The sequence below is a fragment of the Lathyrus oleraceus genome, chromosome 7 (assembly GCF_024323335.1).
Source record: "Lathyrus oleraceus cultivar Zhongwan6 chromosome 7, CAAS_Psat_ZW6_1.0, whole genome shotgun sequence".
In the NCBI taxonomy this organism is placed as follows: domain Eukaryota; kingdom Viridiplantae; phylum Streptophyta; class Magnoliopsida; order Fabales; family Fabaceae; genus Lathyrus; species Lathyrus oleraceus.
Window position 1 is genome coordinate 35541715 of NC_066585.1, and position 24782 is coordinate 35566496.

The 24782-nt window shown below is 40.3% G+C and overlaps 1 non-coding gene across 1 annotated transcript; it reads left to right on the forward strand.

The window, feature by feature from the left end:
• Positions 1 to 7213: 7213 nt before the first annotated feature.
• Positions 7214 to 7320, forward strand: LOC127109761 (small nucleolar RNA R71). The gene has a single exon (XR_007797014.1). It is a non-coding gene; the product is annotated as a small nucleolar RNA R71 (small nucleolar RNA).
• Positions 7321 to 24782: the final 17462 nt, after the last annotated feature.

The window sequence follows — 24782 nt, forward strand, 5'->3', positions numbered from 1 at the left end:
ATTGACTTTTGAGCTAGATCCAAGCATCTCCAGGCTTCAATTCATACATCAAACTTCATAATATCATCTCAGGACTGGATTTGGATACTTGCCAAGCCTTGAATCCACTACTGCCATTGTTGGAGCTTCAAGAGGTCAGATTTTCGAGTAGCTTAATTCATCTTTTTATGCACATAATCTTGTAGTTCTTTGCTTGCTGATCACACTGATGCAAATTTCATGAAAAACGGTTAAGAATTGGCTAAGTTATGATAGTTTAAAGTTTGAATGCACAAAATGTTTTGGTTCGATTTGGTTGATGCACGAGGTTTTGGCTGTTTTTGATATGAGATTCATGTTCCTTGTGGAAGTAGCTTTCGATCCATATAATTTTCATGTGATTCTGCAAAAAAAAAGTTTCCACGTGTTACTGTTCACCACCGTCTCAAGGTAGGAGACGGTGGTTTCCACCGTAGACCGCCGCGCCTGTACAGGCTAGGGTTAGTCTGGTTCGTTCATGCAAAAACACTGTAGAAGAGACTTTCACCCAAGCCATGCGTGTTCGATTCCTCGTTATGGCATGTTATTTGTTTAATTCATTCTGACTAAGCGCTTGCGTGTGCATCCATTGGCAAATTCATTGGTCCGTATTGATTGACTGCATCCACATGTGTTTGACTGGCTGACTGGGATGCCATGTCAATTAGTTAAACTGTGCGTTTTGGTTGCGCACGGTTCGAATCCTGCTGATGCAATTGCCATTTTATTCATTCATTTCATTATTTTTATGTTTTCACAATTTTATTTCATTTCTTTCATGTTATTTCTAAAAACCATAAAATATAGAATAATGATCCAATTAATTCCCAATTTTTTTCTACATGATCATGTGTTTTTCTAGCATTTTATGGTGTTGATTTTATGATTTTACCATGTCTGGATTTTTAATTGTGTTGAATTGATTGAACATGTATACAAATGGACCATGCCTCATTCAAATTGGTGTGGAATGCTCAATAATGATCCAATTGCCATGAAATTTTGTGTGATGATTCCTAACATGATGCTTGACCTTTGAGGCTTGATTGTGCATTTTTCTCATTTTCCATTTCTGTTTTAGACATATGATTGCATGGTGTGACAATGTGTGTCACACAATTTGATGTCATACTTGTGCATTTTCATTTCTAGGTCAATTGAGCTTCTCTGTTTACAATTTTTGGCATGATGATTGTGTTGGACATGTTGTATGCTCATAAAAATTTCCATGATTGTTTGAGTCATTTCTGCTTTAATATGGAATTTTGATTCTTGATGACCAATTGTATGCACCTTTTGCTTGCCTTGCCTTCTCTTGGTTGAATGATGAATTTGCTTAATGCTTTTGACTTGGTCCTTTTTAGGACATGGTCTTACTTGTTTAAAGTTGCTTCATGTTGAGTATTAGCTTCTGTTTTGAATTTTTTCTCCACCTTTGACCCTAGGCTTTGCCCTAGGGGTTTTGTACTCATCTTTTGAGTTTTGCATTTCAGGTTCAAGCTTATAGTCCTAAGGGATGATGTTGATCTCATGATTTGAGATGCCTTTACTTTGTCCACTAACCCTCGCTGTTTGTAGGTCATTTGAGATGATGAAACAATTTGAATGCTTGCACATAAAGCTTGCTTGTTGTGTATATTGGGAACCACTGTTGATAACTGTTGATTGTTTGTCTGAACATAGTACTGATTGTTTAGCTTTTCTTACAGGTACTTTAGCCGCTTTAACTCATTGCTTGAGTTGCTTTGCTTATGGTTGGAATACCACCTAGGTAACTTCCTATTCTCCATGTAGTCTGGAAGACCTGCTATTTTTGGCAGGCACCTGTCTGAAGCCCTCCTTAAGAGGCCATGTTCTTGTTTGTTTACTTTTGTGCCATGCACTTCAAAGACCTCCTAAGTGAATAGGCATTGGCAGATAGAAGGGATGTGCAATCCATCCCCTGCTATTCAGTTGAGTCTTTCATCTTGCTCGCACTACGTGCTGATGCATTTTGAATAAATACCCAAAATCTTGTATATAGAGTCAGTCAAGTGGAGTAGAGTCCCACATTCTGGACTCCCACGTTTTCATTGATGGAAGCTCACCCAGGCCGGGTTAAGAGCTATGAGAGCCAATCCTCATTACCTTTCATCTGCTCACCCTGACGGTCAATGTCAGTGGTTAAGAGCCCTCAGATGCCTTTCCAGTTGGCTTGTTTGTCGAGGTTGATATGACCCCTTGACTAAAGCCCAACCTTGATGTTTGAGCCCCTTGTTGGTGTGTTTACTTCATGCTGTATGTGTTTGTGTGTTGTGATGGTATCCCCATAGGGTTGCTAGACTTCGCATAGTCTCGTTTGCATGTCAATTAAGGTAGCACGGTTCCTTCGTCTAGGACTTCCTTTCTTGCGTGAGCTTTCCTAAAACACAAACCAACTTGATCCCCTCTTAAGGACACGTTAAATCCTTCTACTACAGGAGAGTAAGTCTCCAAAGGTCGAGCATCCGGTAGATTGCGTAGTAACGTCGTTCACTTAAAAAACACAAAACAAATAGCAATGGTTTAGCCGAACTACGACAACTCTGATTCTCATGTTCAGATGAGATACGTAGGCACGAGATGCGATGTCTTGTCGAGTTTGACTAACAACTAACTTTAATCCTTTTCTCTCGCCCCCGTTGCGATCGAGACCTTCCCTTTCTCTTGCCCTAGTTGTAATCGAGACCCTTCTTCTTCTTGTGTGTGTGCTTGGAGTCTGACGTAAGTCCAACGATTGGCAGTCGGTGTCCCGTGTGTGTTTGATTGTTCGGAGTCTGATGTAAGTCCAGCGATTAGCATTTGGTTTCCTGTTTATGTTTACTTGTTTAGAGTCGGACGTAAGCCCAGCCATTGGCAGTCTGTTTCTAGTTGTGTGTTTCGTTTGACGTCTCAGCGTCCCGTTCCAGTGTTTTGTTTGGTGTGCGTTAGCCGAGCTACGAGTGCTCTGATTCTTACTCTGGTTAGAGAAGATACGTATGCATAGGATGCGGTATCTTAGCGAGCACGTTCCTCATTCCCCCAAACTACGTCGACTCTGATGTTTGTGTCTGACAAACTACGTAGGCCCAAGATGCGACATCCTGCCGAGTCACCTTCTTCCGTCTTTCATCTGTGTTTCCTTCCAGTGTGTGTGCAGTTTTCGAGCAGTTATTTAGCAACCTTTCTTCTATTCTTTTGAGCGTGGATCCCGTCGAATACGACGGATGCGTAGGGGTGCTAATACCTTCCCTTCGCATAACCGACTCCCGATCCTTGCAATCTCTGGTCGTGAGACCATTCCTTTCCAGGTTTACTTCGAGCGTTTCCTTTCCCTCCTTTGGGATAAATAACGCACGGTGGCGGCTCTGTGTCTTTTTTCCCGCCGGTTTTTTCGCGTAATGCGACACACTGGTCGCATTTTATAACCACGTTATGGACGTCTTTCCATAGAGTAGGCCAAAATAGGTCGGATTGCAGGATCTTAGTGCAGGTCTTTGAGGTACTTGAATGCCCTCCATAGGGGGTAAAATGGCAATTAGAGATTATATCATTGATTTCATCCTCAGGAACACATCGACGGAAAATACCGTCGGTCCCTCTTTTGAAAAGAAGAGGTTCATCCTAGTAATACTATTTTAGGTCATGAAAGAACTTCTTCTTTTGTTGATAAGATAGGTCTGGTGGAAGTACTCCGACGGCTAGGTAGTTGACAAAGTCAGCGTACCATGGCAGAGTTGCATTCGCGTGTACTTCTTCCACGGATTCTTCTATTTCCGTATCGTTTAATGTCAATTCAGACATATCACTTTCCATTTGGGCTATGAGTCGTTCGTAAGGGAAATCATCATTAATTGGGAATTTTTCAGGCTTGTTCCCTTCGATACGAGATAAGTGGTCTGCTACTACGTTTTCAGTACCTTTCTTATCTTTTATTTCTAAATCAAATTCTTGTAAGAGCAGGATCCATCTTAAAAGTCTTGGTTTGGCATCCTTTTTACTTAACATATATCTAATAGCAGCGTGGTCGGTATAGATGATAATTTTTGCCCCTACCAGGTAGGAACGGAATTTGTCCAAAGCGAACACGACAGCTAGAAGTTCTTTTTCAGTGGTGGCGTAGTTCATTTGGGCAGGATCAAGCGTTCTACTCGCATAGTAAATAGCATGAAGCTTCTTATCCTTCCTTTGTCCTAGTACTGCGGCTACTGCATAATCACTCGCATCGCACATGATTTCAAATGGTAATCTCCAGTCAGGTGGTTGCATTATGGGTGCGGTGATTAAAGATGTTTTCAGTTGGTTGAACATTGTTAAGCATTTTTCATCAAATATGAAGTCAGCGTCTTTCATTAGTAATCCTGTAAGTGGCTTGGTTATTTTTGAGAAATCTTTAATAAAACGTCGGTAGAAACCGACGTGTCCTAGAAAGCTTCTTATTTCTCGAACGGTTTTCGGAGGTTGAAGGTTCTCTATAATTTCGATTTTAGCTTTGTCCACTTTAATTCCTCTGTCAGATACCACGTGACCTAATATAATTCCTTGTTGAACCATGAAATGGCATTTCTCCCAGTTTAAAACGAGGTTTACTTTCACGCATCTTTCAAGTACCATTTCGAGGTTAGATAGACATCCTTCAAAACTTTGCCCGCAAATAGAAGAATCGTCCATAAAGACTTCCATGATGTCGTCTATAAAATCTGCGAAGATTGCCATCATGCATCTTTGAAATGTTGCGGGAGCGTTACATAGGCCAAATGGCATTCGTCGGTAGGCGAATGTACCATAAGGGCATGTGAAGGTAGTTTTTTCTTGGTCGTCAAGATGGATTGGGATTTGAAAGAATCCTGAATAACCGTCTAGATAGCAGAAGTGAGAATGCTTAGCCAGTCGTTCAAGCATTTGATCAATGAAAGGTAGGGGGAAATGATCTTTCCGAGTGGCTTTATTTAGTTTTCTATAGTCAAAGCACATTCTACTTCCGGTCACAACTCTTTGTGCTATGGATTCGCCTTTCTCGTTCTTAACAACTGTAACACCTCCTTTCTTGGGTACTACATGAACGGGGCTAACCCATTGACTATCGGAGATCGGGTATATGATTCCAGCGTCTAGAAGTTTCTTTACTTCATCCTTGACTACGGTACTTAGGATTGGGTTTCTCCTTCTCTGGTGCTCTCTAGAGGTTTTACAGTCTTCCTCCAGCATAATACGATGCATACAGATCGAAGGACTTATTCCTTTTAGATCGGTGATGTTATATCCTAACGTTGTTGGATATTTTCTTAGGATATCTAGTAATTTCTCAGTTTCCATCTGTCCTAAGTCAGCGTTGACTATTACTGGTCTTTTCAGTTCAGTGTCTAGGAATTTGTATCTTAGGTTCTTTGGTAGTGTTTTTAGTTCCAAGTCAGGTTTCTTTGGGCATGGCATGTGGTTGGGTGTGAGTGCTAAGCATTCGCTTAGACTTTCGTTTTGGTATGGTTCATGCCAATTATTATCTTCAAAGATTGGAGGGATTTGGATTTTCATTATTTCAGAGTACGTGGTTTCTTCCATCTCCATCTCTCTCACGCATTCGTCTATGACATCAAGCAGATAGCAGGTGTCGTCTATAGCTGGTGCTTGTAAGAATTGGGTTAAGATGAATTCAACCTTTTCCTCTCCAACTTCGAATGTCAGCTTACCTCTCTTTACGTCTATTATGGCTCCTGCGGTAGCCAAGAATGGCTTTCCTAAAATGATAGGTGTACTGGCATCTTCTTTAATGTCCATGATTATGAAATCGGTAGGAATGTAAAATTATCCTACACATACTGGGACATTCTCTAGTATACCGACAGGATATTTGATTGAGCGATCAGCTAATTGAACAAACATCTTTGTCGGTCTTAATTCTCCCATACTGAGCCTTCTACAAATGGTTAAGGGAATTACGCTAATGTTGGCTCCTGGGTCTTTTAGTTTGGGAGGCGTGTTATTCTGGATTATGGCGCTACACTCGGCAGTAAGTGTAACTGTTTCGTCATCCTCAATCTTTTTCTTATTGGATAGGACTTCCTTAAGAAATTTGGCATAGGAGGGCATTTGTGTGATGGCTTCTGTAAAGGGTATCGTAATGTTTAATTGCTTCAGAAGTTCAACAAATTTCCTAAATTGATTCGCAGTTTTAGAAATTTTGAGTCTTTGAGGATACATAATGGGTGGTTTATAAAGAGGTGGAGGCACATAAGGTTTCTCTTTCTCTTCGGCCTCCTGGATATTATCTTATGTCTCCTTTGGTTCATTCACCTGCTTAGTTGAGGTTTTATCTGGTTTTTGGTACATGGCAGGGTTTTGGAGTCTTGGATCTACGGGTCCGTCTACTTCTTTTCCATTCCTCAGTATAACGGCATTTGCATGTCCCTTTGGATTAGGTTGCGGCTGTCCAGGAGATGTTCCAGCTGGAGCGGCTGTAGATGCTTGATATTGAGCCACTTGTGAAATCTGTGTTTCAAGCATTTTATTGTGGGTGGCTAAGGCGTCTACTTTATTCGCTAGTTGTTAAAGTTGCTCGCTGGTATGTATGTTTTGGTTTAAGAAGTCCTTGTTTGTTTGAGCTTGGGTAGCTATGAAGCTTTCCATCATCAATTCGAGATTTAACTTCCTAGGCATGTTAGGAGCATTATTAGCTGGCTTTTGATAACCAGGCGGAACAGCTGGTGCTTGGCCAGGTGCATACAGGGCATTGTTATTCTTATACGAGAAATTAGGATGGTTTTTCCAACCTGGGTTGTAGGTATTTGAATAGGGATTTCCTTGTGTGTAGTTCACTTGATCGGTTGGGACTCGTGCTAATATTTAACATTCTTGTGCAGTGTGTCCAGGGTTTCCACATAACTCACAATTTGGAGTTACAGCAGCCATGGTGGCTGTGAGTGGTATGGTCAAGTTATTTAATTTTTGGACAGGGGCATCTACCTTTGCATGAACATGGTCAAGGCTACTAATTTCGTACATTCCACCCTTCGTCTGGGACTTTTCCACTGGAGTTCGTTCACCTCCCCATTGGCAATGGTTTTGGGCCATGTTTTCAATGAGTTGATAGGCTTCGGTGTATGGCTTATCCATAAGTGCACCGCCCGCGGTAGCATCTATTGTAAGTCTTGTGTTATACAGAAGCCCATTATAAAATGTGTGAATGATCACCCAGTCTTCTAAACCATGATGTGGATATATCCTCATCATGTCCTTGTATCTCTCCCACGCTTCGTAGAGAGATTCCTCATCTTTTTGTTGAAATCCGTTGATTTGAGCTCTCAGCATAGCAGTTTTGCTCGGCAGAAAGTATCAGGATAAGAATACGTTCTTCAGTTCCTCCCATGTTGTAATGGAGTTGGAGGGCAAGGATTGTAACCAAGCCCAAGCTCTATCTCTTAGTGAGAAAGGAAAAAGGCGCAGTCTTATCGCATCTTGAGATACACCATTCGCTTTTACAGTATCTGCGTACTGCACAAACTTGGTCAGGTGTTCATTAGGATCGTCTGTTGGATTTCCAACAAATTGATGTTGTTGGACGGCTGATAAGAGTGAGGGTTTCAACTCGAAATCGTTTCGATTAATAGCGGGGGAAGCAATGTTGTTGTGAGGTTCTTGTTGAGACGGGGTAGCGTAGAATTTAAGAGGACGATTCTGGGGTCCTTCTTCAGCCATGTTTGGTTTTTCTTCTGATTTAGGAGGAAAGGAGATATCGGGAATACCGTACTTTTGTTGATGTTCGTGTATTCGGCGTCTCACGTATAGGAAACGCTCTAATTCAGGGATTGGTGGTGCTAAGTTATCGCCTTGTGAGCGAGGACTTGGCATACAATCAGGGAAAGAAAGGAGAGAAGATTAGTTTTTGTTTTTACCTTAGTCTATACCGTGCAACGAAAGAATCGCACTATTCGACTAAAACAGGTCCCCGACAACGGCGCCAATAACTTGATGCTTGATCTGACTATATATAAAATATAGTCTGTCGGGTACTTGACTGCAAGTGCACAGTCTAGTCGCTTTAGTTTTAAAAGATATCGATCCCACAGGGACCTATGGTCAAACTAGTGTTACTAACGTCACTATGTTTAGCTAAGGGAATGATTAGTAGAAGTTTGGGGGCAAAATAGTAAATCTAAGGGAAATGTAGTTTTAAGAAGGAATTTATGGAAAGAATTAGTATGCAGCGCATTAATTTTCAGGGATTCGATAAGTCACCGGTGAATAGTTTAAATGCCAAATATCTCTCAGTAGAAAATGTTTATTTAAAAGACTTTATCTCACACTCTCGTGGTTGTTGATTCGACCTATAACTTTAAGTCAGAATGTACGCTCTCGCTGTCCCATTTGAAGTCAAAATTACTTTTTGAAAATAAATAAGTTCTAATTGCTTTTAAAGTGCTCTCGCTGTTTTTAAACTCAATGCTTAATTTTTACTATCCAGCTCGAGCCTCGCGCTCTCGCGATTGTTGGTTCTCACCTTAGTTAATTTCCCACTCTCGTGGCAAAATCGTATTAAATAGCTTTTCACGCTTTTGTGATAAAGTTAGTTAAATTTAGATTAAAAACTTCAGCCTAAAAGGTTATTTGAGAAAAAGGGTTTTCACCGGTTATTATTAAATCCCATTAAATTAAGTTGCTACATACCGATACCGGTAGTTTAGCAGGACGTATTAAATAAAGCAAACGCAAGGCATAAACAGATCCACATTGCGGCAAACATGCTTATAATAATAAATGGACAATAACAATAATAATTCAATAAAAACCTGGAGATCGAGGTAACAGAGTATAGCGATTCTTGGAGTACTTGAGCAGTCCTCCACAAGTCGGTGGGCTTTGCTTATTCAATACAAATTACTACTAAAATTAAATAAAGTGTAGTAGTTCCCTAGTGTAGGAAACTACTACTATGGCTAACTGGAAAAAGGGAAACTCTAGAAAGAATGGCGAATACAATAAGGCAACGGAAACAAGGTTGCTGGAAAGAAAAAAAATGCTAAAAGCTAGAAAGCTGGAAATTAAATTGCAGAGCGTAAATCTCAAAGTAGGCGTCCTCAATTTTTCCCATTCTGGTCCTTTATATAGTGTCCATTAGGTCTTGGTGGTTGAGAAAATCAAGGGAGACTTGGTTTTGAATGAGGAATCCGTGGGAATAAGTTTGTTGGAGGAGATTAAGGCACGTTTGGGTGTTGTGGATGATTGTTTCAAAGCGCACTTTATGGCCGCGTGACGCTCGTCATGGGCCTGTGACATCGTCGCAGTCTGGGTCGTGACGAGCGTCATGAATCTGTGACGGTCGTCACATCAGCAAAATCTGCAAACTCTGCTTTTCTGGTTTTTCTGTGCTTTTTCATGTGTTTCTTCTTCTTTTTCTTCCGTTTCTTCATTTTGCTCTTTAGTGCATGGAGATTCAAATACCTGCAAAAACAACACGAATACTTGCGCAATAATCGGGATATTAATTGAAATGGTGTGATCTTTGAGTGTAAATTAAGGCAATTATCTGATGTGTTTTCGCGTTATCACATACACTCATGCATCATAAGCATAAATAATACAAAACAAAGCTCTTAATATCTTGTGTTCATTGCAGGAATACACAAGAACATTTGTTAAAGTAATCATGAATCCTCTCAAGAAAAGCACATTCTCCTTCTGATACAAGGAACCTCAGATTGACAACTTAAAGGCCTTGAGTTCTAGGGTGACACCTATCAAGCACAACAAGTTATATGCAACATATGGGAATATTTTAGACCTAGTGACTGAAAAAATGGACTTTGAGGCTCTCACCACCTAGGCTCAGTATTATGATATCCCTCTACGATGTTTTAATTTCCCCGACTTCCAGATAGCTCCTACCTTGGAAGAGTTCGAGAGGATTTTTGATCGACCAATCAGAGATACTAATCCATTTCGAAAGTTGGAATAAGACATTACTATGGATAATTTAGCCTCAGTGTTATGTCTTAATGTGAATGAAGTAGTGGCCAATTGGGCACCTAAGGGGGTTATCGAAGGGTTCACAAGGAAGTATTTAGAAGGCCACACTTGGAAGTTTGCTAAATAAGAGAAGTGGGAATCCCGTGACACAATCCTGACACTTCTGATTAATGGAATTATTTTATTTCCAAACATTAACAATTTCATAGATCGCTCAGCAGTAGAGATTTTCTTGTCTGGCAATCCATTGCCTTTCCTTTTGGCAGATTTCTACCATACTTTCCACACTCTTCACGAGAAGAAAAATGGAACTTTCCTTTGTTGTGCTCCGCTCTTGCAGATATGGATGAAAACCCATATGCCTCAAAAGGGTCTTTTTGTCTTCAAAGGTCTCTCATGGCCTCAGAGGTTTGCTTCACTCTCAACCGGCTCTATCCAGTGATACGAAAGATAATGGGATGCTGTAGCGGGGTATTCATTACCTTTAGATTTATTGACTAAATCAAAAGTAAATCATACAATTCGAGTCGCCACCTCACTTCTATTTATCCAAAGGAAAGGTTAGAAAGCGAACAAAAATCGAGAAGTTTTATCAAATCAAAAACTAATAAAAATGTCACAGATCTGGGTAAGAGGGTTGGTTATGCAATGGGAAGGTTTTAAGCACCCAAAACATCCTTAGTACTCTAAGGGAGCCCTTTTTGCAAATGTTGTATGGTAGGTTGATATTTGTGAAAATATTTGTGCAAACATGATTGGGGAGATAAGAAAAGAATATACATATTTACAATTTTGTTATTTGAATGGATAAACCCATTGCCTACCTACCATCACAAAGGTAGGATCAAAACCTCGTAGTTCGGGGTAAAAATCTCAAAATAAGTTGGTGAATTAATTTGTCAAAAGCCTTAAGGTCTTTTGTTATCAAAGGGAGAAAACTCAACCTAAACCAACAATCCACCATGTGAGGAGAGCTTCAACATACTAGTGAGGGATCCACCCTATAATAAGTATGGAAGATTTATAATCCAATCACTAAGGATAAGGTGAGGTTTACATCAACCACTATGATAACTCAAACATATGGCTAATGTTCATGAGAAAAAGTTTTAACAAAGGTGGCCATTGGAACCACAAAATAACTTGAGTGAGTTGTATTTATAACTTATGAGTATTCACAAAATTAAGTCAAAGTTAACTTAAGATTCAATTCAAAATAAGTATTAATGAAAAGAGTTTGAAAAATCAAAGGCATATGGCCTAGGTTTCTAGTTTTGAAAACAATGTCAATGTTTGCATAAAATGAGTTTGGCTTAGGTTAGAGTGGAGAGAAGAAGAGAAAGGCTAGTCCTAAACATGCAAAGATGAGAGAAGATATACAACCCTTGGAGTTCCTTTCTTGAGATCATAAAGATGATTCAAGATGCTCCTTTCCTTTGGACTTAGCAAGCAACAAGCAATTAACTCACGCAATCAAGCAAATATTCAATCAAGCTCCTAGGATCTCCATTTGGCTTGTCTCTCTTAGCTTGGCTATTCATGACAATGGTCCTTCTTACTATCTCAAGTTTGGAATCCCTATCACACAAGAATAAACAATAAAAAAGTTCACAATGCAATAAGAGGAATGGACAAAGAATGAGTTTAGATTAGAGGTCCTTTGAAGACAACTTCAAGATTAAGCATTCTAAAGGCATGAGGCCTAGTTGCTCTTCAACACAATTAGCATTCTAAAGGCATGAGGCCTAGTTGCTCTTGAAACTCCATTAAGCATAGGTAAGGTCCTAATTCTAAGTCATTTCTCCTTTTTGCATTGGGTTCACACAAACAAAGACAAAACAAGCACAAGGCAATAATATATTTACACAATAATGTGCTCAAGTGAGCAAAAGGGAAGATAGCATAAACATAAACATGAGCTCAAGTGAGCAAAAGGAAAAGGCAATATGAATAAATGAGCAAGAAATAAAATTGCATTAAAGTAAAGAAGAAAAGAAGAAAGCCCTTGTATGGATTTTAGGTTTTTTGCTTGACCAAGAAGCAACCTATCTTGGACGCAAAGCAATTCACTTGATCTTTGATCAAGTTGAATTTGATTTGGATCAAAGAAGGTTAAGCCTCTCATATGTCAAGGCTAACCACAAATCATTAACTCATTGGTCAAAAGAAAAAAGAAGAAGATGAGAGATGAAGATGGAATGTACAAAATGAAAATTCAAATGACATAACCAAGACACAATGATCAAATGTGAATGGAATCAACATCAATCAATGGTAAACAAAAGTGAAATGAAGATTAGAAGTCAAGAAAGGTCAAACATATTTTTGGAATTTTTGGAATTAAAATAATACATAAAATAAAATGAAAAATATGGTCAAACTTCAAATTCAATTCAAATCAACTTGGATAAGTCCAATTGAATCATCATAAGTCTAACATGGTCAAACAATGTTTGACAAATTTTCTCAACATTTTTTGAAACCAGAAACTATTTTTAAACAATTAAAAATGAAGGAAAGTAATACAAATGGACTAAAATCTCAAATAAATCTCAAATCAAGTAAGAAATTGATGAGAATATTTTTCATAGACTTATCATCATCCATATGTATTAGGAAAATATTTTTGGAATTTTTGAATATCAAAAAGTATTTAAAAGGAATTAAAAACAATCAAAAACAAAATAATTCACATTTTTTTTAAATGGAATCACAAAAATAATTAAAAATCAGATTATGAAACTAGATTTTAAAAGAAATTTTTTGCAATTGGTCTCATGTTTTTGTGATTCCAAATAAAAGAGTTATGAATTTTTGAAAATAAATGGAATAAAAGAAAATAAAACAGAAATTAGAAAAATAGGAAAATCAGGAGGCGCAAGATCCATCTCATTAATTGACGTGGACAACATCAACGGATCAGAGGCACGCGCGCATCATGTACATGAGTCAAGCGCGAAACATAATGGATTTAAAAAGGTCAAATATAACAACTGCTGAGATTAGATCATATGAGTCAGATCCAGGGGCCAAGGGAGTTCCACGTGGGGACGGTGGTGGAAACCACCGTCTTCTCCGGCGAGCAAACAGAAACCGGCCACCAGTTGCAGGTTTTGCAACCTCAACCAAATTGCATGATCTTTATACCAAATTAAAGTTAGGATGATGTACATCACCCCTGTAACCTTGGATTGCTCTCAAGATCCCTATGGAAGGAGAAATCTGAGATTGAAAATCCAGGTGTTTAATCTGAAATGCATCAATTCATGACATTAAAGTCACCACTGGCTTGCCTCTCACATGAGGACTTCAGAGAACCAAACCAACACAAGCAAAGCACAATATATGATGAGATTCGAATCAAAACAGTTAAGATATAAACCTTTGAAGTGCAGCTTTGATGAGCACGATCCAACCAAACTCTTGCTTGCAGCTTGATCTTGAGGTATGGTATGAGTGCAAGGCTAAGGAATAAGTGTTGAAGATCAACTGATTTTGTTGAAATTCAAACTTGAAAAGATAAATGAAAATTCAAAATTCCTTTGGTGTGAGTTTGGGAATGGATTTCAGTAGAGCTTTAGGCGCCTTCAGGTTGATCATTGAATGAAGTAAGGTGTTTATTTATAGCTGAAATGCAAGGCAAGGTGAGAAGAAACTCGTGTGCATGATCATTGGGTCCTCCATGCATGGGCCTGTACGGGCGCATGAGAGGCCCAAAAACTAATGGTTTTTCAAGCTGATAGCATGATGAAATAGTTTGGACGTGTGGTTTGCATTACAATTGCTTGTGCATGAAGTTTCATCATGAATTCCATAATTAATCACAAATGTTCCCCTCTTCGAAAGTCACTCTTGGAAAATCCAAACATAGCCATGTGAGTAATGGTTGGAAAGGTCTTGACATAAGGAACAAAAGTTATGTTGAGCAAAAATCCATTTGGAGTTTGGAAAATTGTGAAAACTGGCCATGAAGTTTGATGTACAAAACATGCCTTTGAAAAATTTGCCACAAATGACCAACTTCAAGCCCTTCTGTTTCAATGATGCATGCCTCAAATGGAAAAACCTCCAACATAAAAGTTGTAGATAGTTTTAATATGATAAATTTGGACTAAAAGTTTGCATCATTTGGATTTTTTATGAGAAAGTTATGGGCACTTGAAGTTGGACTTTTTCAAGATTCAATGGCTTTGGTCCAAAATGACCTATAATGTTTTGTATTATCACATGTATTTATTTTAGGAATATGAAATTTTGTCAAACATAACATTTGAATTAGACATCTTAATATTTACAAATCACTTGGTCTCACCTAAAAATCATAAAAAATGAGTGAGTTAGGTTCTTGGGAAGTTGACCCAAAATTAGGGTTTCAGTCAAAATGACCTATAATGTTTTGAAATGAATGATGACCTTCCAAGTTTCAAATGGATTTTTTATGAACATGAAAGTTGTTCATATAGTTCTTAAGAACATGTTTTCTTTTGGGGTCATCTTCATTTGACAAACACATCAAAAGTTAGGTCTTAGTGGATTTCAAATTAGTTAGATGACTTGACTGGTCAACTTCTCAAGTCTAAACTTCAAATCTTGATGAATGAATGATTGAGGATACTAACATGGTCTCATATATGCACAAATTTATTAATGAAATAACTTCCCTTGATTGAATTTGATCATAGGTTGAGGTTGCTTCATGAGCAAGGCACAGTCAATGCACAGTTGAATTAGGGTTTCCTTGGGAAACAATCCTCAGGCCCTTTGGTTTATCTTGATCAAATTGACAAATTGAGATACTTGGGAGACATATATGATGATTGAGAGCTTTGGGAACCATTGTCATGCTTGCTTTCATCTTCATCTGGCCATTTCAATGAGCATAGGGGCCTCATAGAAGCAAGAGATCTCATGATTGCTTGAGCTTCAAAACAAAACAAGTTAGTGACATATTTTTGTGCTTTTGGTTAGTAAACAAAATAAGAAAAGCAATAATACAAAATTCAAGCATGCTTGGTGGTCTCAAACCAACTCACATAAGTCCCAACCCAAGGGTTAAGGAGCCAAGATGCTATGATCCTTGAGGCAAATGCAATGAGCAATGGTATGATGTCATGAGGGATCTTAGGGTCAAAATCAGGGTCTTACAGATGCCCCTATTTAAGGTCATTCTAGCCGGAGATATGAAGGTTAAAATCTTCGTCTCGACGTGGTAGAATGGGCTTAAATAATAATAAAGAGACGAATTTTGGTCCCTAAGAGACCTCATGATGCAAATGTATGCATGCAAAAATTAATACTTTGTGGGGATATATAGCCACAAAGAAAAGAAATCAGGAGAAACTGAAAATCCATAGGAGTAATATGCTCACAAATGGGACAAAGACTCTGGGGAGAAATAAAGGGTAAAATGTGTGAGCAGGTCATGACTTAAACTTGCTGGGAGACACGAAGGGATTCCATGAAAATAAATCAATGGAAGGATTCGCGCTGACGCAAAGATGCATGTATTGGGGAATATGCCAATACAGCAAAACTATCCACAAAGTATACTTCGGATAAAAATCCGGACTCGGGTGGTGAATATCCACTAAGGGACTCAGCTGAGGAAGAAACAACGAGATATTACTGGCTACTGGGTAATAAGCTCGAAAATAGACATGTGATCAAAAACTGGTATAAGGGTGAGAGAACAACATGCTCAGGGAGAAAGAAAATCTAAGACCGGTATAAGGGTGAGAGATATCGATCGTCCAAAACATCTGAGGAATACCTAAAAGGTATATTTCAACTCAGGAAAATCTGACTCCACAGGGGACAAAAGTCATAATAGGGAGCAGAAGGAAGGAACACCAGGGATACCGGTTACTGAGTATATAATAAGTGACCAACCAAGCGTGAATTGGGAAAATATCCAAAACACTCATCATCCGGAGGGAGGGCTGAAAAAGCAAACTCGATTTACAGGATGAACATTCGATTCCATAAGGAAATACGAATCTTACTCAACTGGGGAAGAAAAAGACTTCGACTGAAGAGCGCATGAGATATATTATCTATTACCGTCAGAACGTAGATAACATACTCGCATGGAAGATTATCCACAACCGATTACTGAGTTAATAAAGGACAAATCGACCGAAAAGAAAGGACATCGGGATACCGGTTACTAGGTATAAAATGATGACCAATCCAAAGGAGAAACATTCACTACCAAACAAAGGGTAAATGAAAGATGACTCGCTGGGGATACATTGACAAGAGCAATGATCCAAGAGATATATCACCGGTTACTGGGTGGTATACTCAAAAAAATGAAGGAATATCAATACCGAATATTGGATAAAGATAACCAACAAAAAGGGGATTACATTTACCGGTTACTGGGTAGAAAACCACAGAAGTAGGACTTACAACTACCGGTTACTAGGTAGAAGGCCACAGAAGTAGGACTTACAACTACCGGTTACTGGGTAGAAGGTCACAACATCCGCTGAGGAGAGAATGAACAATTACTATTTACTGAGTAATTGATCACCTGAACCACAAGGAACTGCAAGGGAAATAACAAGGAAGGGGTCAATCTAGGAATAAACTAGAGAGACACAATGAAGCAAGACTCAACCCGATGAGGATATAACTCAGGGGAGTAATTCCATCCCGATACACAACTGGGGAGGAAACTGAAACAAAAATCATCCATGAGGATATAACTCAGTGGGGAATAAAGAAGGAAAGATAGACACTTTCTGCCTATGGGGTTGACTCTATATGGAGAGATCAAACACAAATGTCTGCTTGGGGAAGAACATTTCACCAACAGTAGGAGATAACAAGCAAAGATATATGGCAAAGAATGCAACATGAATATCTGAAAGCTATAATTATGCATGTATATGTGTGGTTTATGTATGATTAATGCTGATAAACAGACACATCTAACACAAACAGGTCCAAGAATCAATGGACAGACTTCCGGTATAACATCTCAAAAGAGAAGGCCAGACCTAAAGGAGAAAATCCAATCTGGTGGGGGCAACAAATACCGGGAAACACCAATCACCCCTGGGGATCAAGCAAAGTCGCCCTTTCGGGTTTTCAATCCACCGAGGCGCTCATTTTTTCCTAAGCCGCCCTTTCGTGTTTTCAACTTAGCGAGTTATTCTGTTTTTATTTTAGGCGAAGTATTTCTTGACTGCATCTGAATTCACAGGACGAGTGAAATCCTCTCCATCCATAGTTGTAAGTATCAAAACACCGCTTGAAAAGGCTCTCTTGACAACATATGGACCTTCATAGTTTGGAGTCCACTTGCCCCTGGACTCGGCCGCGAAAGACAAGACTTTCTTGAGCACGAGGTCACCTTCTTGGAACACACGAGGCTTGACCTTCTTATCAAAGGCTTTCTTCATCCTTTGCTGATAAAACTGACCATGGCACATGGCAGTTAATCTCTTCTCTTCATTCAAATTCAGTTGGTCATAACGACTCTGAACCCACTCAGCCTCAGTCAACTTGGCTTCCATCAAGACTCTCATCGACGGGATCTCAACCTCCACGGGGAGCATAACCTCCATGCCATATACAAGGGAGAAAGGGGTTACCCCTGTTGAAGTACGGACAGATGTACGATAGCCATGCAAAGCAAATGGCAGCATCTCATGCCAATCTTTGTACATAACAACCATCTTCTGGATAATCTTCTTGATGTTCTTGTTAGCGGCTTCAACAACCCCATTCATCTTGGGTCTATAAGGAGAAGAATTATGATGTGCAATCTTGAACTCGCTACACAGCTCTTTCATCATCTTGTTGTTCAAGTTAGATCCATTATCAATAATGATCTTATCTGGCACGCCATACCGGCATATGAGTTGATTCTTGATAAAGTTCACAACCACCTGCCTGGTCACGTTCGCATATGATGTCGCTTCAACCCATTTCGTGAAGTAATCAATTGCTATAAGAATAAAACGGTGACCGTTCGATGCCTTTGGCTCTATCATGCCAATCATGTCAATTCCCCACATGGTGATGAAATAACATTCAGAAGTGTCGGGGAATATGAATTTTATCCGTATAAATCTGACACTTGTGGCATTTCTTCACATATTTGCAGTAGTCAGACTCCATTGTCAGCCAATAGTAGCCTGCTCTCAACATCTTCTTTGCCATGGCATGTCCATTGGAATGAGTACCAAATGAACCCTCATGGAGTTCAGTCATCAACAGGTCTGCTACGTGTCTATCCACACATCTGAGCAGAACCATGTCAAAATTTCTCTTATAAAGCACATCACCATTGAGGTAGAAACTGCTAGATAATCTCCTCAAAGTCTTCTTGTCTTTAACAGATGCCCCAGGCGGGTAAATCTGACTCTGAAGAAAACACTTGATATCATAATACCACAGCTTATCATCTTTCACTTCTTCAACTGCAAATACATGAGCTGGTCTATCCAAGCGCATCACAGTAATATTGGGGACTTCATTCCAGAATTTCACCACAATCATCGAAGCAAGCATAGCAAGAGCATCTGCCATCCGATTCTCATCTCGAGGAATATGATGGAAGTCAACCTCAGTAAAGAATGTTGAAATCCTCCTCGCATAATCTCTATGTGGGATGAGGCTAGGCTGATTCGTCTCCTATTCACCCTTAATATGATTAACAACGAGGGCCGAATCACCATATACATCAAGATGCTTGATCCTAAGATCAATACATTCTTCCAAACCCATAATACAGCCCTCATATTCTGCCATATTATTCGTGCATTTGAAAGTTAGCCTTGTTGTAAAAGGAAAATGTGTGTCATGAGGAGTAATAATCACTGCCCCAATACCATTTCCATATTGATTAACAGCGCCAACGAATACCATACCCCATCGGGAACCAGGCTCTGGCTCTTCATCGAGCGTAGGCTCATCGCAATCTTTCATCTTCAAATATAGAATCTCCTCATCGGGGAAGTCGTACTGAACAGACTGATAATCCTCAATTGGTTGATGTGCCAAGTGGTCAGCCAAAATACTACCTTTAATAGCTTTCTGAGCTCGATACTCAATGTCGTACTCAAACAACAGCATCTTCCAACGGGCAATCCTCCCAGTTAGAGCAGGCTTCTCAAAGATATACTTGATTGGATCCATTTTGGATATCAACCAAGTCGTATGATTCAACATATACTGGCGTAAATGCTTGGCAGCCCAAGCCAAAGCACAGCATGTCTTCTCAAGCATGGAATATCGAGACTCACAATCAGTGAACTTCTTACTCAAGTAGTATATAACATATTCTTTCTTCCCTGATTCATCTTGCTGACCTAATACACAACCCATAGAGTCATCAAGCACTGTCAAATACATGATCAAGGGTCTCCCTTCAATAGGCGGAGACATAATCAGCGGCTCAGACAGATACTCTTTGATACTGTCGAAAGCTTTCTGGCAATCCTCGGTCCAATCATGACACTGATCTTTCCGGAGGAGCTTGAATATAGGCGCACATGTGGCAGTCATGTGGGATAGAAATCTGGAAATATAATTCAAGCGGCCAAGAAAACCTCGGACTTGCTTCTCAGTTTTGGGCGCAGGCATCTCTTGTATTGCTTTGACCTTAGAAGGATCAACTTCAATACCTCTTTCACTGACAATAAAGCCCAATAACTTACCGGAACGGACTCCAAATGTACACTTGTTCGGATTCAGGCGAAGTTTGTACTTCCTCAAACGCTGAAAAAGCTTCAACAAGTGTTCTACATGTGCAACTTCCGTTTTCGACTTCGCAATCATATCATCAACATATACCTCGATCTCCTTGTGTATCATATCATGAACAATGTAGTCATAGCTCGTTGATACGTGGCTTCGACGTTCTTCAAACCGAAGGGCATCACTCGATAACAGAATATTCCCCAAGGTGTGATGAATGTTGTCTTCTCCATATCCTCGGGTGCCATTTTAATCTGGTTATAACCGGAAAATCCGTCCATAAATGAGAAGACATTGAATTTAGCTGTATTATCTACCAACATATCAATGTGTGGTAGAGGAAAATCATCTTTCGGACTAGCTTTATTCAAATCTCTATAATCCACACACATTCGGACTTTTCCATCTTTCTTAGGCACGAGCACAATATTGGCCACCCATTGAGGATATGTAGAAGTCACCAGAAACCCTGCATCAATTTGCTTCTGAACTTCTTCTTTAATCTTCACTGTCATATCAGGATGAGTTCTTCTGAGCTTCTGCTTCACGGGCACACACTCAGGCTTCAAAGGCAGGAAATGTTGCACAATATCAGTATCTAGACCAGGCATGTCTTCATACGACCAGGAAAAGACGTCGACATATTGTCGTAGCAACTCAATCAACCCCGTCTTGATAGACTCTTCCAGGAGTGCCCCAATCTTCACCTCACGAACACAATCTTCAGACCCCAAGTTGACTATTTTTAGATTCTCAAGATGCGGCTGAATGATCTTCTCTTCGTGCTCAAGCAGACGGGTGATCTCATCAGGAATCTCTTCAACATCATCTTCTTCGGCCTTAAATACATGGAACTCAAAGTCGGGAGATGGTGTCGGATCATTATGTTTAATGGGTTTGATCAACCTACATAATGATTTTGGATATAAAAGAGATTTCAGAATTCAAAATAGGCAAATCATTATGCAGATGAAAAGATTGATTTTATTCTATTTTTAAGGTTTTGTGGTGATCACCAATTTCATGCAAAAAGCAAAAAGGGAAAATAATTTGGAAAAACCAAACATTTAACATGTAATTATTGAAATGAATATCATTGTATTAATGTTCCAACAATGTCACCACTCCTCCTTTTGGCATGGGAGAAGGTTTTTTAAACAAAAGTGAATACATTACATGGACTTATGGACAACCGTTGGAACATCAAGAACGACCCAATTATTGCAGACTCCTCCAGGGATGACAAAGTTGCCCAGATCTTCCTCTGCATCATCGTCCACTATAGCAGCAGCCTATTGGTCTTCAATAGTGTGGATGAAACCACCACCCTGGAACAACCCATGCTCGTTGAAAATGCCTGAAGAATACCCTATGCCAACCCGAGATTTATTGTCTTCCATCCCAATCATTTGTCTTAAACTAGTAGTTGCGCCATGCTCAATGGCCAACTTCGCATCATTGTAGGAAGCAAATGAAGAAGGTCATTTCCTTGAAGGCTCAACAATAGATAAAGCTTGGAACGGAGTCCCAACCTCATCCTCAGCGTCTATATAGGAAAAGGAAGACAAATGGCTTACCAAGAGAGCCTTCTCTCCCCCTATCACCACCAACTTTTTGTTTTTCACAAACTTTAACTTCTGGTGTAGGATGGATGTCACGACGTATGCCTCGTGAATCCATGGTCTGCCAAGCAAGCAGCTATATGATGGGTGGATATCCATGACCTGGAAAGTGATCTGGAAATCACTAGGTCCTATCTTGATTGGGAGTTCAACTTCGCCAATCACAGTTTTTCTTGATCCATCAAAAGCTTTGACTACCATTCCACTCTGCCTCATGGGAGGCCCCTGGTAAGAAAGTTTCGCCAGAGTGGATTTTGGCAACACATTTAGCACTGACCCTGTGTCTACCAGCACATTAGACAGGGCATCATCCTTGTAGTTCATAGAAATGTGCAAAGCCAAATTGTGGTCTTTTCCCTCCTCGGGAAGATCAGCATCGCAAAAGCTCAAATTGTTACAAGCAGTTATGTTTGCAACAATGCTATCAAACTGTTCAATTGTGACACCGTGATCCACATATGCCACGTCCAACACCCTCTGCAAAGCTTCGCGGTGTGGCTCAGAATTCATCAGCAAAGATAGGACATATATCTTTGATGGAGTTTGAAGTAGCTGATCAACAACATTATACTCGCTCCACTTGATGAGCCTTAGCATCTCATCGCAATCCTCTCTCAAAATGCCATTCTGGCCAACAGGGACAGGAGCTTTAGTAGATTTATCAACAACAAGTGTCGGATTCGAAGAAGAAGAAGTCCCCACAGGACTGGCAGAATTATCAACATCATCAACTCTTCTCATGTCATCTTGGGGTTTCGGCGGCGCCGAGAAAACACGACCACTGCGGGTCACACCATTAACATCAGATATAATCACAACAGAAGTGGAGGGCAATGACACCTCTTTCCCATCTTCTAACGCGACTACGTTATATCTGTAGGGAACAACTTTATCTGAAGAGTACGGGACCGGGCCCACTGGCTTGATTATAAGAGATGGAGAAACCTTCTTCTTGCTGCCATCATACTTGACGACAACAAACTCTGGTATTCTGAAAACAGGGGATATAACATTCACTTCATCCTCATCACGATTCTGAAGTATCTCGATCACACCCTGATCCAGTATCTCTTGGATGTCCTTCCTGACTTGACGGTATCCTCTCTCGTTGACAGTGCACACTCGGCGTCTGTCATGGTCATGCTCATAATGACTGTATCCACATAACAGTCTATGCATCTCGACCAAAGATTGCCTGATATGACTAACATACAGGACTTTATATTTGCCAGGACAACCCTGGACCATGTTAACAGCAGATTTCCCATGCTCGGGCAATGGGTTCTTCTTTACATTAGGACCTACGTCCTCGAAAAACAAAATCCCACTTCTAACAAGGTCTTGAACCTTGGTCTTCAATGGATAGCAGTTCTCCACATCATGTTCGGGAGCACCAGAATGATATACACAATAAAGCTCTGACTTGTACCACCACTGAGGGTTGGCCGGTACAGCAGGTGGGTCACGTGGAGTAATCAGCTTTCTGTCTATCAACGACGGATAGAGCTTAACATAGGTCATTGGAATTGGATCAAAAGTGACCCTCTTCCTATCGTAGTTGGTGCTAGTATTGGTGTTGTTTCGAGGTTGCTAGGCCTGCTGTTGCGAATAATGATGTTGTTGTTGATTTTGTTGATGTTGTTGTTGTTGTTGATGTTGATAATGTTGAGCTTCCCTGAAGGCAGGTGCTATATGAGCCACCTGGTGTTGGTTACTGGCAGGGCGAACAGTCTTCCTCTTCACAGAGGGTCTTCGTTTAATATGGGAAGACACAACATGTGCCTCTCCCTCTTTCTTCTTTGCAAAGCACCCATACCGCTTTGCAGAAGAGCCTTCATCCCTGGTCAGACGTCCTTCCCGGACTCCTTCCTCTAGCCTCATTCCCATGTTCACCATTTCGGTGAAGTCCGAGGGAGCACTAGCAATCACCCGCTCGTAGTAGAAAGAGCTTAAAGTCTTTAAAAATATCTTCGTCATTTCTTTCTCTTCGAGTGGGGGCACAATCTGTGCGGCCAATTCATGCCACCTCTAGGCGTACTCCTTAAACGTCTCCTTCTCTTTCTAGGACATAACCCTCACCTGGTCCCTATAGGGAGCCATATCAACATTATATTTGTATTGCTTGACGAAAGCTTCGCCAAGATCGTTGAAGGAGCGGATGTTCGCACTATCCAGACCCATATACCATCTGATTGCGACACCGGACAGGCTGTTCTGGAAATAATGGATGAGGAGTTGATCATTGTCAGTCTGAGTCGACATCTTGCGTGCGTACATCACAAGATGGCTGAGAGGGCAAGTGTTTCCCTTATACTTTTCAAAGTCATGTACTTTGAACTTGATAGGGATTTTAATGTTGGGCACAAGGCACAACTCAGCAGCAGATTTACCGAAGAGGTCTTTCCCTCTTAGAGTCTTTAGTTCCTTGCGCAGCTCAAGCAATTGGCCATTCATAACGCCCATTTTCTCATAGACATCTAGGCCCTCAGATGGCTCAGAGTGATAAATTGTGTCTTCGACCCTCGGTAAAGTGTGCACAACGGGAGGTGGCACAACAAGAACCAGGCTAGATGTCGGCAGAGAAGCAAAGGTCAGCGCAAGACCTTCAGGCACAAAATTTGCGGGCATCCCCAAGGGAAACCCGACTGGCATAGCAGGCGCAAAGTGAGCAGTGGCGGCAGGCACAGTTGAGGAAGCTACCTCAGAAATAACTGTCCTCGCGGGAGGAGTTGCAGGTGTTGGAGAAGACTAGCTTTGAGCAGCTAGCACTGACTCCATCATGGCAGTCAACCTGACTACTTCCTCTTTCAGCTCTCTATTCTCTTGTTCAAGATGATCCATCAGCTTTGGAAGATATGCTCTGGTGTTATACTGGTGCGTCAGCTTGTCTTCAAAATAAATGAAGAACACAGAGTTAGACCACTGATCAAAAAGCTCTTAATAAAACCTGCTTATGCGCATGATGCATGCAATGTTTGTGCATATGATTTGTTTTTATTCAAAGGAACTTTATAGAGATCTATTTGCAAATATTTGAAATATTACTCTTTTAAAACATATATGGAAATATTCATATCAATAATATTTGGAAAATTTTTACACCAAAGAAGTACAGTCTTGGTAACCAAATACAATACAAGAGAGAAGGAAAATGAACATCCTATGGAACCCTAGAAACAATCATCCAAAGCTCTCGATACCGGAGGATAAGCTGCACGAAGCCTCTTCACCTCTCTCTCATAGGCTGCCTCCATATCTGCCTTCTCCTTGGCGAGTCGATCATACTTCCTCTTCCAAAACCTAGATGACTGAGGAAGAAGAGAAGTCACCACATCATCTGGCTCATCAATAATCTGATGCTCCAGAAATTCTATCACAACATCCTTATCTCTGAGTTGCTGAAGTAGTTCCTCTCGCTCACGGACCCAAGCACGCGAATGGTCTTCATCTGTCAATTCCTCTACTCCTTGATTA